Below are 14049 nucleotides of genomic sequence, written 5' to 3'. Positions count from 1 at the left end.
AGGGAAAGGCATCAATTTTGACATAGACAGGGGCAGCTCTTCTCCAGAAGGGGATTATGTCAGCAGTGTCAGCCCAGTTCAAAACAGGTCTGGGATAATTTTTCTTGGATCTGTTTGCATGTGTTTCTTCCTGCTGCGTTTGCTTAAATGGTTCGTTAAAATGAAACTTAGCTTGAAGTTGACACATTTTGTTATGTTCTCTGTGTGAAATTGTTTTGTTCGGATCAATGTCAGAAGTTGAATAGCGGCCATTGTGGAAAGTGTTTTTTATGGATTGATGTTCGGTAGGGAGCCTTGACTTCCATCCTGTGACTGTTTCTACTGAACATGGCTCAAACTCAAAATACAGCTACAAAGGACAGCCCCAAAAAGCTTGTGGATATCCAAACAGAGCAAAGCATTTGCATCCAGTTTCAAATAATGGATGAAAATTTCACATTAACCACTGTTGATTCATGAATGCAGATAAAACACAACCCTAGGTTCATTAGGAGGGAGATCAAGGGTTAGATTGTTCCGTTATTTACAATATTATTTTCTGTGAAGTTCTGATTTCAGCCTGTGATGGAGGGCAGTCACTTCCATGAGCGCCACCTGTCAACTGAATGCAAATCTGCACTGTTCTCCACTCCCAGTGCCCCCTGTTGGCTGTTGCCCTGGCTGGATGGGACTTCAGTGGCTCAGCCCTCCAGCTAAGGCACCTGGTTAATAGCTGAATGGGTGAACCTCTTCTGGGGTAACAAAGTTCAATATATCGTTGGCCCTCAACAGGGTCTTTGGCCCCCAATTCTAGGCGTGTTTAAACTCCAGCCCCTTTCTCTGGCTTTCAGTATGTCCCCTTCTGGGACGTAGGTCACTTTCTCCGTGGCCAGTGGGGGAACTCAGCCCACCCACCACTCCAGGGCCCAACCCAGGGACCCTAGAATAGCAGCCTTGTACTGCTTCCCTTAATAGTTGCTGCTGCTATTATCCCTGGGCTGCTTCCCACTCAGTCCCTTCACTTTCACCAGTTACCTTAGTGTTACAGTCCTTGGGTTCTCTCTGTCTAATCCCTGGTTGATCAGGGTCTGTCCCAGGTCTCCTTGCCTGGAGAGTTTCTCTGTTTTCCAGCCCTTCCTCACCGTTCGGGTTCCAGCCAGCAACTCATGTGCTCAAGTTCTGCAGCTCCTTTTAACTGAGCCTGCTGTGCTCTGAGGGGCCCTGTCCCTGCAGCCTTTCTCAGCAGGCCGGGAGGACCCACCTTCAATCCTCCTTTCTTGGGGTGGGGTGCCATAGGACCACAAGGCCTCCAGCAGGGGCCCTCAAAGGACCTGCTACACCCCATCACACAGGCTAAATAATGACTAGCATGCTTCAGGAAATATAGTTGCTATGTTTTTCTTTTTTGATCCATTGTAGCCCCATATATAAGAAATATTAACTTAATACGTGTGTACATAAATAAATACGTAAAGCAGGGAGATATCTTACCTTCGGAGAGTAAGGCTAGGATGAAGATTTTGCAGGGTTAGGAATGATTGAAATGTTGTAAATAATTATAATTATGCTTCTTTCACAGAGGGTATTTTGCAAGTGCATCCATTTGATTGCCCATTTTGCTGGTAATACAGAATGCTCTAATGCTGGGTTATTACCAGCTGAAGGCTGTTGGGTGCCTTATACGAAACTAGATGCATGCAGTCCATTTGAGAGCTCCAGGATGAGAGCCCAGCCATCCTTACCAGGAGCACTGAAAGGCCCTTCTCTGTTTCTCTGGGAACAGGTCTGACCACCAGCCAGGAGACCTGCAGTTACTGGGATGTGATGAATAACCTGAGTATTGCAGTTGCTAATCCTCGCCTGATGAGCGTGCGCCCAGTGACTAACTGGAGAGAGCCCTCCATCGTCAGAATTGATGTCACCTTACATGCCACCCTGGACTTGGTGAGGGACTCTGCCAGTGCATGGGTGAAAATTCCTGCATCTCCTTGTCTCAACTCAGGGACCACTGACACTGCACCAGTGCTATTCCCAAGAGCAGAAGCGGCCTTAATTTCTCTATGCAACAGATCCTTCTTGCTTCTTTTCACCAGCCTGTAATACAATGTGAACACTCATAACTTCTTCTCTAACATCACTCAGCCACTCCCATTTGCTGCTAGTATCTCAACTTCCTTCCAGGTCTCACTAACCTGTATCTAGCAGTCATTACCCATGCAGGAAATGTTCTGCATCTTTATTAGAGACACAATAGATATGAACTCAGTTCTTTCTCTTCCTCTAGGATGAGAAGTTACAAATCCTTACATCACTAGTGAGATTCCAAATGGTGAGGATCATGTTCTTAATTTATCATGTCACTTTATCACACTCACTAAATGTGAATCTTCCCCTAACAATCCATTTCTTTTTTCAGAGCTGGAAAAATCAGTTCCTCACTTGGAATCCCCAAAGCTTCTGTGGAATCTCTAAGATCTCTATCCCTGTGGACTCTGTATGGAAGCCTGATCTCTTTGTCTCTGAAATGTAAATTCTCAATATTAAGTTGAGGAGTGGGGTCGAAATTGTGGGATGAGGTTGTGAATGGCTGGCGAATAACATGTGTGAGTAACATGCAGTAATTTATTGGGACTTTCGTCAGCGTTTGTATGAATGAAACTACACAAAAATAAACTGCATGGCGTTGCTCTTCTCAACCAGCATTACACACTGCAACTTACCGCAGGGTATTACCTAACAGAACACAACAAATTCATCCTTTTCCCTCTTCCTTCAGTTGCTAGTTGCTATCATTTTAGGCAGAAACATCGATTATTTGATATGAGTCACAGCAGTGTGTCTAAACACCCATCATTATTACATATGCCTAGCCCACGGGCAGTGCTGTGTTAATAGTCTAGAGGCCCAATGATCTATTCCCTCCCACCTCTCTGTCTTATTGGCAAAGACCGCTGCGTTCTTCAAAGATCCAGTGTTGATATTTCCAATGCATTTTTTCCTTCTTTAGGACTGAAGATCCTCAATCCCCCACAGTTCCTTTCATGTCCCTCTCTAGTGATGGCACCATCGACCAATGGAAATCAATCAGGATAGTTAGCACCTGCAGCTTGGATATCTACAAATTTCCATTTGACACCCAGAAGTGCAATCTGACCTTTGGTCCCTATGTGCATAGAGGTACGTGGGTTGGTGCAGGATGCTGGGGGCTCCATTTAGCATCAATAATATGGGAAGGGCTGGTGAACAAAGTTTTCACCCTTGGAGACTATTTAGCAGAAATCTGACTGTCTAGAGGTCACTTATAGATCGCTCCCTGGAGATGGTGTAGACAATTCCTAAAAGGGGTGTGGACTTTGTTCAATCCCCTCCCAACCAACCCAGAGGATACCCTTCCTGGAGACACAAAAGTGCTTTGCCCAAACTGGGAATTAATGATGGGCTGATTCAATAGGTGTGGGGCTTCCACTGAGATACACGTGCAGCCTGATAAAATGTTCTGCATGAGTCAGCTTTCAGTCTCACTCAGCTCCTTATTTCCCACCTTACCATTCTACTGCTAATGGTTTAGGGACAGATGGTGTCCAATCCTTGCACGAATGTGCGTGGGGAAAAGGTGCAATGGCGCCTGTGTGAGTGCCAGGCACAACTGCATGCCACGCTGAAGAAAACATAGGGACTGCTCCTTCCTGGCACCTGCAAGGGGTGAAGGGCCCTCAAAGATGGAAGGAAGGAGCCATTCCCCTCCCCACCAACAGGCAGACACTGGGACCATTGTATTGTACTGTTCTCCTTCATGCTGGGGAACTCTGGGGTCCTAACTGGAGCCCCCCCTGGCAGTGCTGCTTCTCACTACCCAGCACAGCCCTGTCACTCTATCTGCCCTTTAATCTCACAATGCCATGCTGACTGTAAGTGAGCAGGATGGTGCCAATGCTCTTAGACTGTTTGAAGAGTGAATGCTGGGTGATCAAACCCTCCACTAATTGACTGAATGTGCCACCTTGGGCAGCTGCCCATCACGATCCCTGTGGAATATCCCTGCAGGAACGTGCAATGAGATTTTAACTCACACACCTAGGTGATCGCTGAGCACATGACTGTAATGGTTTTTCTCATTGGAAGAAGCCCTTCCAAATGCATCAAAGCAGAAATGGGTCATATTCCCTGGGAATGGATTGACCCGTATCATTCTCCTTTCTAATTTAAAACAGTTCAGGATATAGCTGTGGTGCCCAAGTCCAACTCCTCTACAGTTACACAATCTTCCCAGGAGAATTATGCAAAAAGTGAATGGATCCTCGAGAAAGTGGATGTTCTGAGCAATAACATATCTGCTGAGGAGAAAGAATGGAGTCAAGTCACATATCAGGTAGGACTGGAAACAGTACACACTGCACATGTAGCCTATAGCTAGGGAATCTGATCCCAAATTATGATATGTATTTAATAATCCAGTTAGCACAACTGTTGTCTATCCAGCATTAGCCTACTTAAAATCCATCCTGCTCCTAATCTAGCCTTTCCACTTGACTTTCTTCTTAGGGAGGGAACTCAGGGAAATCTGTGTATCACAATCACTTTGGAACACAAAGCTGTGTAAAGGAAACTACAGATTTCCTTATGTCATGTTATATTTCCTTTCTTGGCTGGCCGATGTTAGAAAACATCTTATTGCAATAGATTTTTTATAACTTGTTGGCTTGATGCAAGAATAGGACTGTTTGGCCTTAAAGCCCCACCACGGTGATACTTTATTTATAAAATTGGGTGTTTTTTCAGACTTGTCACCCAAGAAATATTTTTGCCAAATCCCTTGTCCAGCCTTGATCATCCTTCATCTTGACTGTTCCAGGTACCTAATCCCTGGCCTTCCATCTCTTGCCTCACCATCTCCAATCTCTGCCTGAAGTTTCTAGTCTCTTTCACTTCTCCAGTCACAGCAATGATCATTGGTTCCCTTCAGTTGACTGCCTGTCTTTCACTGCATCAAGTTTGAGCCACTAACTCTTTCCTTCAAGGCCTCATATTACTGTCTGACTCTGCTTTAACCTACATCTCTGCTTTCACTGCTGTGTATTCTTCCTCCATTTTTTGCTTACTTCATCACCCGTTTCTGTGCTCGGTTTTGTGCCTGCTGTGTTACTGCCCCTCACTCTGGGAATAACATTGCATCTCCTTTCTTCCCCCTTTCTCTTCTCCTTCAAACACTCCTTTATACTCATTTTGCCAAGGAATCCTTCCTAAACCAATGTCCTCCCACGATTATCTCCACAGCTTCTTGTGCTGAAATGTTCCTTTGTGGTTTGTTTTTGTCTATTAGATAGTACATTCTCCAGGGCAGGAATCCTGCTTTCTTATTTGTCTTCTAAAGCACAAGGTAAAAAAGGTACATTTCTGGGGCTATATAAACAAACAACAACAACAGAGACCCAAGCAAAGTCCCATTCCGGTAGAATGTGTCCATCTTTCTGTTAGATTAGTGAGGCGGACCATTTTAGTGCACTGCTCACAAGTGTTGCTCTTTAACAGATAACCATACGGAGGGTACCAATCCTATATGTCATCAATCTCATAGTCCCTGCCGGTTTCCTGGTGCTTGTGGATGTTGCCAGCATGTTCATACCGATGGAAGGAGGCGAGCGGCTGGGGTTTAAAATAACAGTTGTTCTGGGATTCTCTGTGCTCTTGCTGATTTTGAACGATTTGCTTCCCAATTCAGAAGTCACACCAATCTTGGGTGAGAGCTGCACCGTCTGCTATTACTATTGTGGTTATTTATACTGAAATGGCACCTAAAGCCTCCAACGGAGCTCAGGCCCCTATTAGACTATGCAACTGTACAAACACATTGTAAGAAACAGCCCCTGACCCCAGAAGTTTACAATCTCAAGGCAAAGAGGGTGGGGGGGACACAGAGGCACAGAGTGGAGACATGATTTGCCCAAGGTCACACAGTAGCTTGGTGCCAAAGACGGGATTTGAATTCAGGTTTCTGGAATCCCAGTCCAGTGTCCTATCAGCTGGCCCGCACAAAAGACTTCATGAAGTACCCTAGGGATTTTGCAGTGCAGCTCTAGGTTACCATTCAGTACTTTTGATGGCAACTATACAAAACGCTAAGATACACAGCTACATGGGGTGGGATCCAGGAAGGGAGGCTGCAACAAGCAGGTGCCTAGAAAAATCAGCAGGACAGTCCACACAGCTGAGGCTCCCTATGCAGTGAATGGGGAGGGAGCAGCACCGAAGAATGCAATTCTCAAAAGCCAGCACACTAGATGTGGAGCGACCTAAGCCAGCCAATGGGAGATGGTGATGACAGGAGTGTGTGCTAAGCGCCGCCCCCACTCAGAAATCAGCACCTTCCTGCAGCCCAGGTTTAGGTGCCTAGCTCTGCTTCACCATCCGCGCTCAGGAAGCAGCCGCCTGGAGGCAGGCAGCTTAGGTGCCGAAGGAGTTTCTTGCAGGGATGAGTTAGGCACCTGCCTTGTGCCACACAAAGCGGTCAGAGACGGAGGAGATGCTGCTGCTGCTGCTGGACATTACAACTTTTAGCCTAGTGGTTAGTGCACTCACCTGGGATGTGGGAGACCCAGGTTCAATCCCTCCCCTCCCTCTTTGCCAGAGGCGGAGAGAGGATTTGAACAGGGGTCTCAACTCTCAGGAGTATGCTCTAACCACTGACCTATGGGATATTCTCATGTGGGCTGCCCACCAGCTCTCTGCTGCAGCTGTTCCAGTGTGGCTAACTAATGGAGACATGACTGGAGCAGGGACCTGGTCCTGGGCGCTCCCATCTCCCAAGTGGATGCCCTTACCCTGGACTACAGAGTCATTCCCCCACACACATTCTCTCTCTCTGGCCCAATGACTGTTCCACTGTGCATACATACTTAAACAGTCACTGGGCTAGAAAGACAGAGAGAGTAAGTGACTCCATAACTCAGTGATTAGAGCACCCTAAAAGGTGAAACCCCACTGTTCAGATCCTTTCTCCTCCTTAAAAGGGTGCGGGATTGAACCTGGGTCTTCCACATCCCAGGTGAGTGCTATAACCACTAGGATAAAATTTATAAGGTCGGCTGCTCCTCTTCCCCCCGCTTCCCTTGGATTTTAAATTGGACCTGATCTGGTATGCACTCTCTGAACACACCTACTGGATCAGGCCCCACATGCATGTTAGGCAGAGGAGCACCCGTCCTTAACTGGTTCATGGATTGCTCTGGGCTTCGGTGGGAGATAGGCATCCGGATGCCTAGAGAGAGGCAGCTGTGCACAAGCTCAGAGGCAGAACCATAGGTGCTTAGGGAACTTTTATCCTGAAAACATAAGTGCCAAGCGAGTTTGGCACCTACAGGCTTTGGTGGGAGTTTTATGAATCACAACAGAGCCAATGCTGGGACTTTGGCACTTACGTGCCTTTGTGGATCTGAGCCATTGTGGGTAGGTGACATTCATGATCAAGGAGATGAGCTTATTCTATTGCAATCATTTCCAGGTGTTTTCTGTGCTGTGTGCCTGGTGATCATGATAATCAGCATTGTCGATTCCATCTTTATCTCCTACATGCTGCATCTCTCAGCAGTACGACCGGATGTGCCCCAGTGGCTGAAGATCTGGGTACTGAAGCATTTGGCTTTCATACTTCGCATCGACACAGCAGAAGTTACTGAAAGCAATGCTGCGGGAGTCAGGAACATGAACAAAGGTACCTGTTGGTGTTAATCCAACAGCAAGGCCATACTGGGCACCTAACTCCCTTAGGCTCCTTTGTGCATCTCACTGACCAGGACCCTCCCCGTCCCAGGATGACTCTGGACTGCAGCTAGTTGTAGATAATGTTTCATGGATGAGGGAAATGTGTGTTTCCTGCCCAGCGGGGCTACTCATTACTTCCCCTCGTTACTAGGAACAGTTCTCCCAACCCCTAGATGGTAGCAGAGTCCAGCACATTAAACAACCAACATTGGTTTTAGCAACAGTATGTTATTTTCACAAAGAACATGCCCAGAGATCGGATCTGGTGAGCTCTTGCTCATTTTGTATAGAAAAGGAACAGTGAGATCCAGGTAAGAAGTGACTCGCATGAAGTGAGTGAACTCACTTCAGTAGGCAGACTCTGAAATGGGAGGCAGATTTTATTCAACAGTCACCCATCGCATATATGCAGGTTATTAATTGATTAGTTGATTTTGTTCATCAGTAACAACTAGTTGCTGTGCAGACGAATGGTTAGAGCACAGGCGTAGGGGGGTTCCATTCCTTACTCTGCCCCTGTCCTCCTGGGGGCAAGTTACTGAACCACTCTCTTCTTTGGAAGAGAATCAGCATTTCCCAAACCTTGTCTAATATATTGGAAATAATTGTCCCCCCACCAACACCTTTACATACAATTATTTTTCTGGTTGTGATTGTAGCTACTTCTGTGGTGGGAAAAGCAGACGACATACAAAACAGGAGGTGTTTACAAAAAGAACATGACAGTGCGGAAATTAAACTGCTGAAGAAGGTGCTCCTGGAGCTCTTAATGATCCGTCGTCACATGATCATGAGTAAGAGAGAAGAGGAGGCCAAATCAGAGTGGCATATGGTGGCCTTTATCCTTGACAGATTCATCCTGATTTGCTATCTTCTAACAGTGTCCATTATTTTGATAACAGTTCTGATAGTTTGGGCTTTCTGAGCTGTTTAATAGGCCATACTTGTAATTTGGGAAAGGCGCTACTTTTTCTGTGACGTGTATATAAATCCGAAGTCAATAAGTAAATCTTAGATGAACTTGTAAACAGCAGGGTGATAGCTCAATAGCTCTGATTACTGCCCAGAGCTACCTGCGGGTCTCAAAGGTTTCCTTTCCGGTTTCTGGAGGGTCTTACTATAACAGGCCCCAACAACCCGCTCTTGTCTGTTGTGCACCTGGGAAAACACAGCTCCTGTTCCAGTCTAGCTTGAATTACTACCCAACACAAAATAAGTAACCTGGCAGAGGATATCCCAACACTGGCCCACAGTGATCAAAGCCAACTTCAGGTCTCGGAATGCCTACCTCAGCCTGGCTCTCCACATGAATGGTGACCTTTTCGCTGCTAGTCTATGCAATGGGGCAGCTATCCCAGCAAAGCTCCAGGAAACCTCTGGTAATAAGGGACAAGGCCCAGGAACCCTTGAAGCCGGTGGATATGCTGGGGTTCTGGCCACTGCAGGCACTTTTTCCTGGATCAGTGGAGATCCATTCCTCACTAACAACATGTCCCAGAAAGAGTTTCTCTTTAGAGCAACTTGCACATTGCAGGGCTGAGCTTTAGGTTTGCTCCTGGAAGCTGCTCTAGTACATTACTTGCCCATTCCAGTGCTGTAGAAGAGTTCCTGTTCAGATCAGCATGTTGTCCAAGTACACTGACCCCTGAAAAGTGGTGGCTTGCCCAGGGCCTGCTTCATTAACAGCTCAAATGTAGCTGGTGCATTATGTCATCCAAACAGCATGACACTGAACTCCCACAAGCCCTGTCCCTAGGTAAAGGTGGTCTTCACAGGGGCTGACTTCCCCCCCACACACATCTTGCCAGCACCACTCTGTTGGTCCAGTGAAGAGAACCATTTGGATTCTGTTCATGTCTCCAGCATATTGTCAATGTGGGGCATTAGATCTGAGTCCTTGTGGGTCACCTCATTCAAATGTGGGTAATTGACACAGATCTGTGTTGTGCTGTCTTTCTTGCCCACCAGTGCCAGGGGGTATAGATAATCAAGGACTTCTGGATAGTTCAGTAATTCCTGAAGTCGCCATCTCATGAATCTTCCATTCAGTTTCCTCTTGGTGGACCAGAGGCAAGTGATGTGGGTCTTCCTTAATAGGCCAGGCATTACCTGTGTTGATCTCATGCTTAACTAGGCTGGTTTGACCCAAATCGTATGGCCCCTTGGAGAATACCCCCTATAATTTCACACCAACTGCCATAAAATCACCCTCTGACTTTGTGGCAGTCGGGCTCCTGCACACTGATGCATCTCCTCTGACACACCTGTCAGAACCCCCAGGGCCTCTGTTCCTGGATAGCACATACCCTCCTTCCCAACTGTATTAAACCCACCTGAAATAGCTGACCCTCAGTTCCAACAGTCAGATACCCAACAAGACCTGCAAAGAGACTGTTAAAGTTTCAGACAGTCCAAACCCGGACTCCAAACTCCGGCTACCCAGCTTTCCTGGGCCACCTTCATCTCTACAATTCTAGTTTTCAGCAAGGCCTGACCAAATACTGGGGCCACCTCCCCCATTTCATTCTTCCATTGCCAACTGGATGGACCCAAACTCTTTCTTCAGGAAGTATCCCCATTTGTCCAGAACTGCAGGCCACACTATAGTCACAGATGACCCCGTATCAATTAACCCACTACACTAGTATACCCTGCTTCTATTGGCCTGCATAGGGGGTCATTTCATCACCATCCATCCCCACATGAATGGAGCAACACAGGGTCCCAAATAAATGAAGCAAGATCATATAATCAAAAATCCAACAAACATTTTAATGCAGGCAGCGCCCCCTCGAGACACTTGGAAGCTCTACCCCCACAAGAATGCTTTGTTACCCTTTGCATTCCGCAGCCTCTCTCAAACCACACTCATCTATACGCCCAACCAGTGGGGGAGGTGAAGCCCTGTACAATACCTTTTGAGTTTTATGTTCCATTGACATCTCTGCTCCAATTTCCATGAAAACAATGACATCTTTAAAAAGAGAGGGAGTGTGACTCCATGGAGAGAGAGAGGGAGGAGGGGCCTGAAGCTAGATCCCATGGGTTCTATTCTTTATGGTGTCTTTGTCTGAATTGTTGTATGTTGTTGGGCAAAGCACCTAGGATAAAATTTTCAAGTGTGGCTAAGTGATTTTAGAGCTTAAGGGTTTCAGACACTTCTAAATTTATCTGTCTTTGCCCATCTGTAGCAAAGGCACTAAATGATACTTATCTAATTAAAGATTTTTAATATGCATGATGCTCATTGGAAGCCATGTAAATTGTAAATGCAAAGTAGTGATGTGGCCGTGAAGGGGAACACTCACGGCTAGTGCCGCGCAGTGGTCAGGTAGGGGGTGGCAGGTTGTCTTCCTCCCAAACGTTCCCCTCTCTTACTACAATTCTGCCTTGCAATGATCTGTCCTTTCAGTGACTCAGCCTTCTGGCCAGGTCACACTTTCAAGTTCACCCTTTTTGGGGTACATATAAAGAGTCTGATAATAGGGAATGCTTCAGTGGGGGTTCAGGGCTTCCTTCTTGGGCTGGGGTCTTGTGGTCCATAACCCTTGTACTTTCAGGGTCTTCTCCGAGTTAGGTTCCCTATTGAGGGATAGACTTATGTCATTGTCCATCTTTGGGTCTGGGAGGGGAGCCCGAGCTCATCCTCTCCATCGAGCTCCAATCCAATGATAGATAGCTAAGTCCTGCACCTTGGGGTCCTCTACGGCTACCTCCCTGATCACTTCTACCTCTCAGGTCCCTTTTTTGCAGGCTAGGTCAGATCACTATAGCTTGGCCACGGGCAGCATGAGCCCCTTGTGGTGCTCCTTCTCAGTAGCTCATAGTGCAGGTCAGTTTACCTTCACTGTCTGCCATCCTCCTGAGCTGGACTGCTCTTCTTTTGAGCTCCTCTTCCAAACCATGCATGCTTTGAAGGTATGCAGGGTGGGGCTGCTTGGGCCCAGAGCAGCTACTGAACCCCTTCCTTATTGGTGTAGGGTTTGTATAACCAGTCACAGTGGCATTTTCACAAAAGAAATTTGGGGTTAAATAGTTTCCCACTCTATTTCGCTATAAAATTAATTCTTGGTCAGAAGAACCAAACAATATAGGCCTCAAATAAAGCAAATCCTTTAAGTCCATTTGTATTCAGTAAAGCATTGAAATAATTACTTAACTTAAAGACAGAAGTCTATGGACTTGTTTAAGCACATGTTTGAAGTGTACTTAAGACCCATGGATTTAAGTATGTGCTTAAGTACTTTGCTTCTCTCTCTCTTACCAACAGAAATTGGTCTAATTAAAGATATTACCTCAGCCACTTTATCTTGCTAAACAGGAATGGACTTAAGCATGTGATTGAAATTAAGTATGAGCATAAGTGTTTTGCTAATTCAGGGCAATACTTATTACAGTAGCTCACGCTGTAGCACAAGGATAAGGCATTCCTTCAGAATATGAAATTGGCGAAGATGTAACCCTGAAACTAAATGTGAAACACTGGCCAACCTGGACTTTTAAGCCATAAACAAATACTGAGCATGCTCAGTACATTTCTTGTTCCCTAAGCTGTCAGTTATTTATGATCACTCCCACACTTTCCTTAGTTTTCTGCAGTTTATGCACCTCCCATCAAAATAAACAGCAATTGTCTGAACTCTGAGGGACTTCTGGCCAAAGTAACAGAACCAAAACCAAGCTATTGAGAAACATATCGAGGACTCACTATGTACTATAATTGTCAGAGTAGAGATCTATATTGTAACATGACTTTGGGCTGAAAAGAGGCTGCTGGAAAGGAGAGCTGCATATGATCAGCATATAATCTAGGTATGGCTTCAAAATAAAACAAATACTTTGATTTGATTTTCAGTAAGGATGATAATATGGAACAAGGGCGTGAAGGCAGGATGGCTGATGGAAATGAATGTATAGTAATGGAAATTATCACGTGAGGTGGAATTAAACTCAAAGAGCTTAATGTGTTCAAGTCGGGGAGAATGGATAATTTCCATCTCAGAATACTGAAAGAACTGGTACATGAGATTGCTAGTCCAGTAGCAAGGATTTTTAATATATCGATGTATTTGGGGTGTAGTACCATATGACCGGAGAATGGCTAACATCATATCTATATTTAAGGGGGAAAAAAGTGATCTCGGCAATTACAGACCTGTTAGTCTAACTTCAGTAGTAGGCAAGACTTTGGAACACATTATGAAGAAAAGAATAATTAAATTCATGGAGGTAAACTGAAAAGGGGATGTAATGCAACATGGGTTTATCAAAGGTAGATTGTGCCAGACTAACCTGATTTCCTTCTTTGAGAAAATAACTGATTGTTTTTAGAGAAGGGACATGTGGTAGATCTGGTATACTTGGACTTCAGTAAAGCATTTGACACAGTACCATATGGGAAATTATTAGTTAAACTAGATAAGATAGGGCTTAGTACAAGAATTGTAAGGTGAATGAGGAACTGCAAAAGGGGAGATGGAAACAGGTTGTGCTGAAAGGTGAATTATCTGACTGGAGGGAGATTACTAGAGGAGTTCCTAAAGAATTGGTCCTAGGACCAATCTTATTCAATAGTTTTATTAATATCATTGGCACAGAAAGTAGGAGCGCGCTAATGAAATTTACTGGTGATACAAAGTTGAGAGGCATTGTCAATACAGAGTTGGATCTGAATAATCTTACAAAATGTAAGGATTTTGGGGATCTAATAATAAGAATTTCTGCTACAAGCTGGGGGCTCATCAGTTGTAAGTGACAGAGGAGGAGAAAGAAGTAGGTATGTTGGTCAATTGCAGGATGATAAGGAGGCATGAACCACCAGTGTGATGTGGCTGCAAAAAAAACCACAAATGCAATCATAGGATGTATCAGGCAAGGCATTTCCACTAGAAAGAGAGGAAGTATTAATCCCATTGTATAGGACACTGGTAAGACCTCATCTGGAATACTGTGTACAATTCCGATCACCTGTGTTTAAGAAACATGAATTCAAACTGGACTAGGTGCAGAGAAGAGTTACTAGGATGATTAGGAGACTAGAGTGCCTATCTTATGGCAAGAGACTAGAAGAGCTTGACTTGTTAAGTCTAGCAAAAAGAAGGCTGAGAAAGGATATGATTGCTTTCCATAAAGAAATTGGGGGAGAGGAGAGAGGGAGTAAACACCAGGGAGGATTAAGGAGGTTGGTCTAATTTTGGATGTTGTTTTTAGGGTGTGAATGTTGGGTGGTCTTGGTGGCCTGTTATACATGACAGGTCAGACTGGATGATCTGGTGGTCCCTTCTGGCCTTAAACTCTATGATGAAGCAAAGT

The sequence above is a fragment of the Caretta caretta genome, chromosome 12 (assembly GCF_965140235.1).
Source record: "Caretta caretta isolate rCarCar2 chromosome 12, rCarCar1.hap1, whole genome shotgun sequence".
NCBI lineage: Eukaryota > Metazoa > Chordata > Testudines > Cheloniidae > Caretta > Caretta caretta.
The sequence above is the reverse complement of the archived record's forward strand: the minus strand, read 5'-3'. Positions refer to the sequence as shown.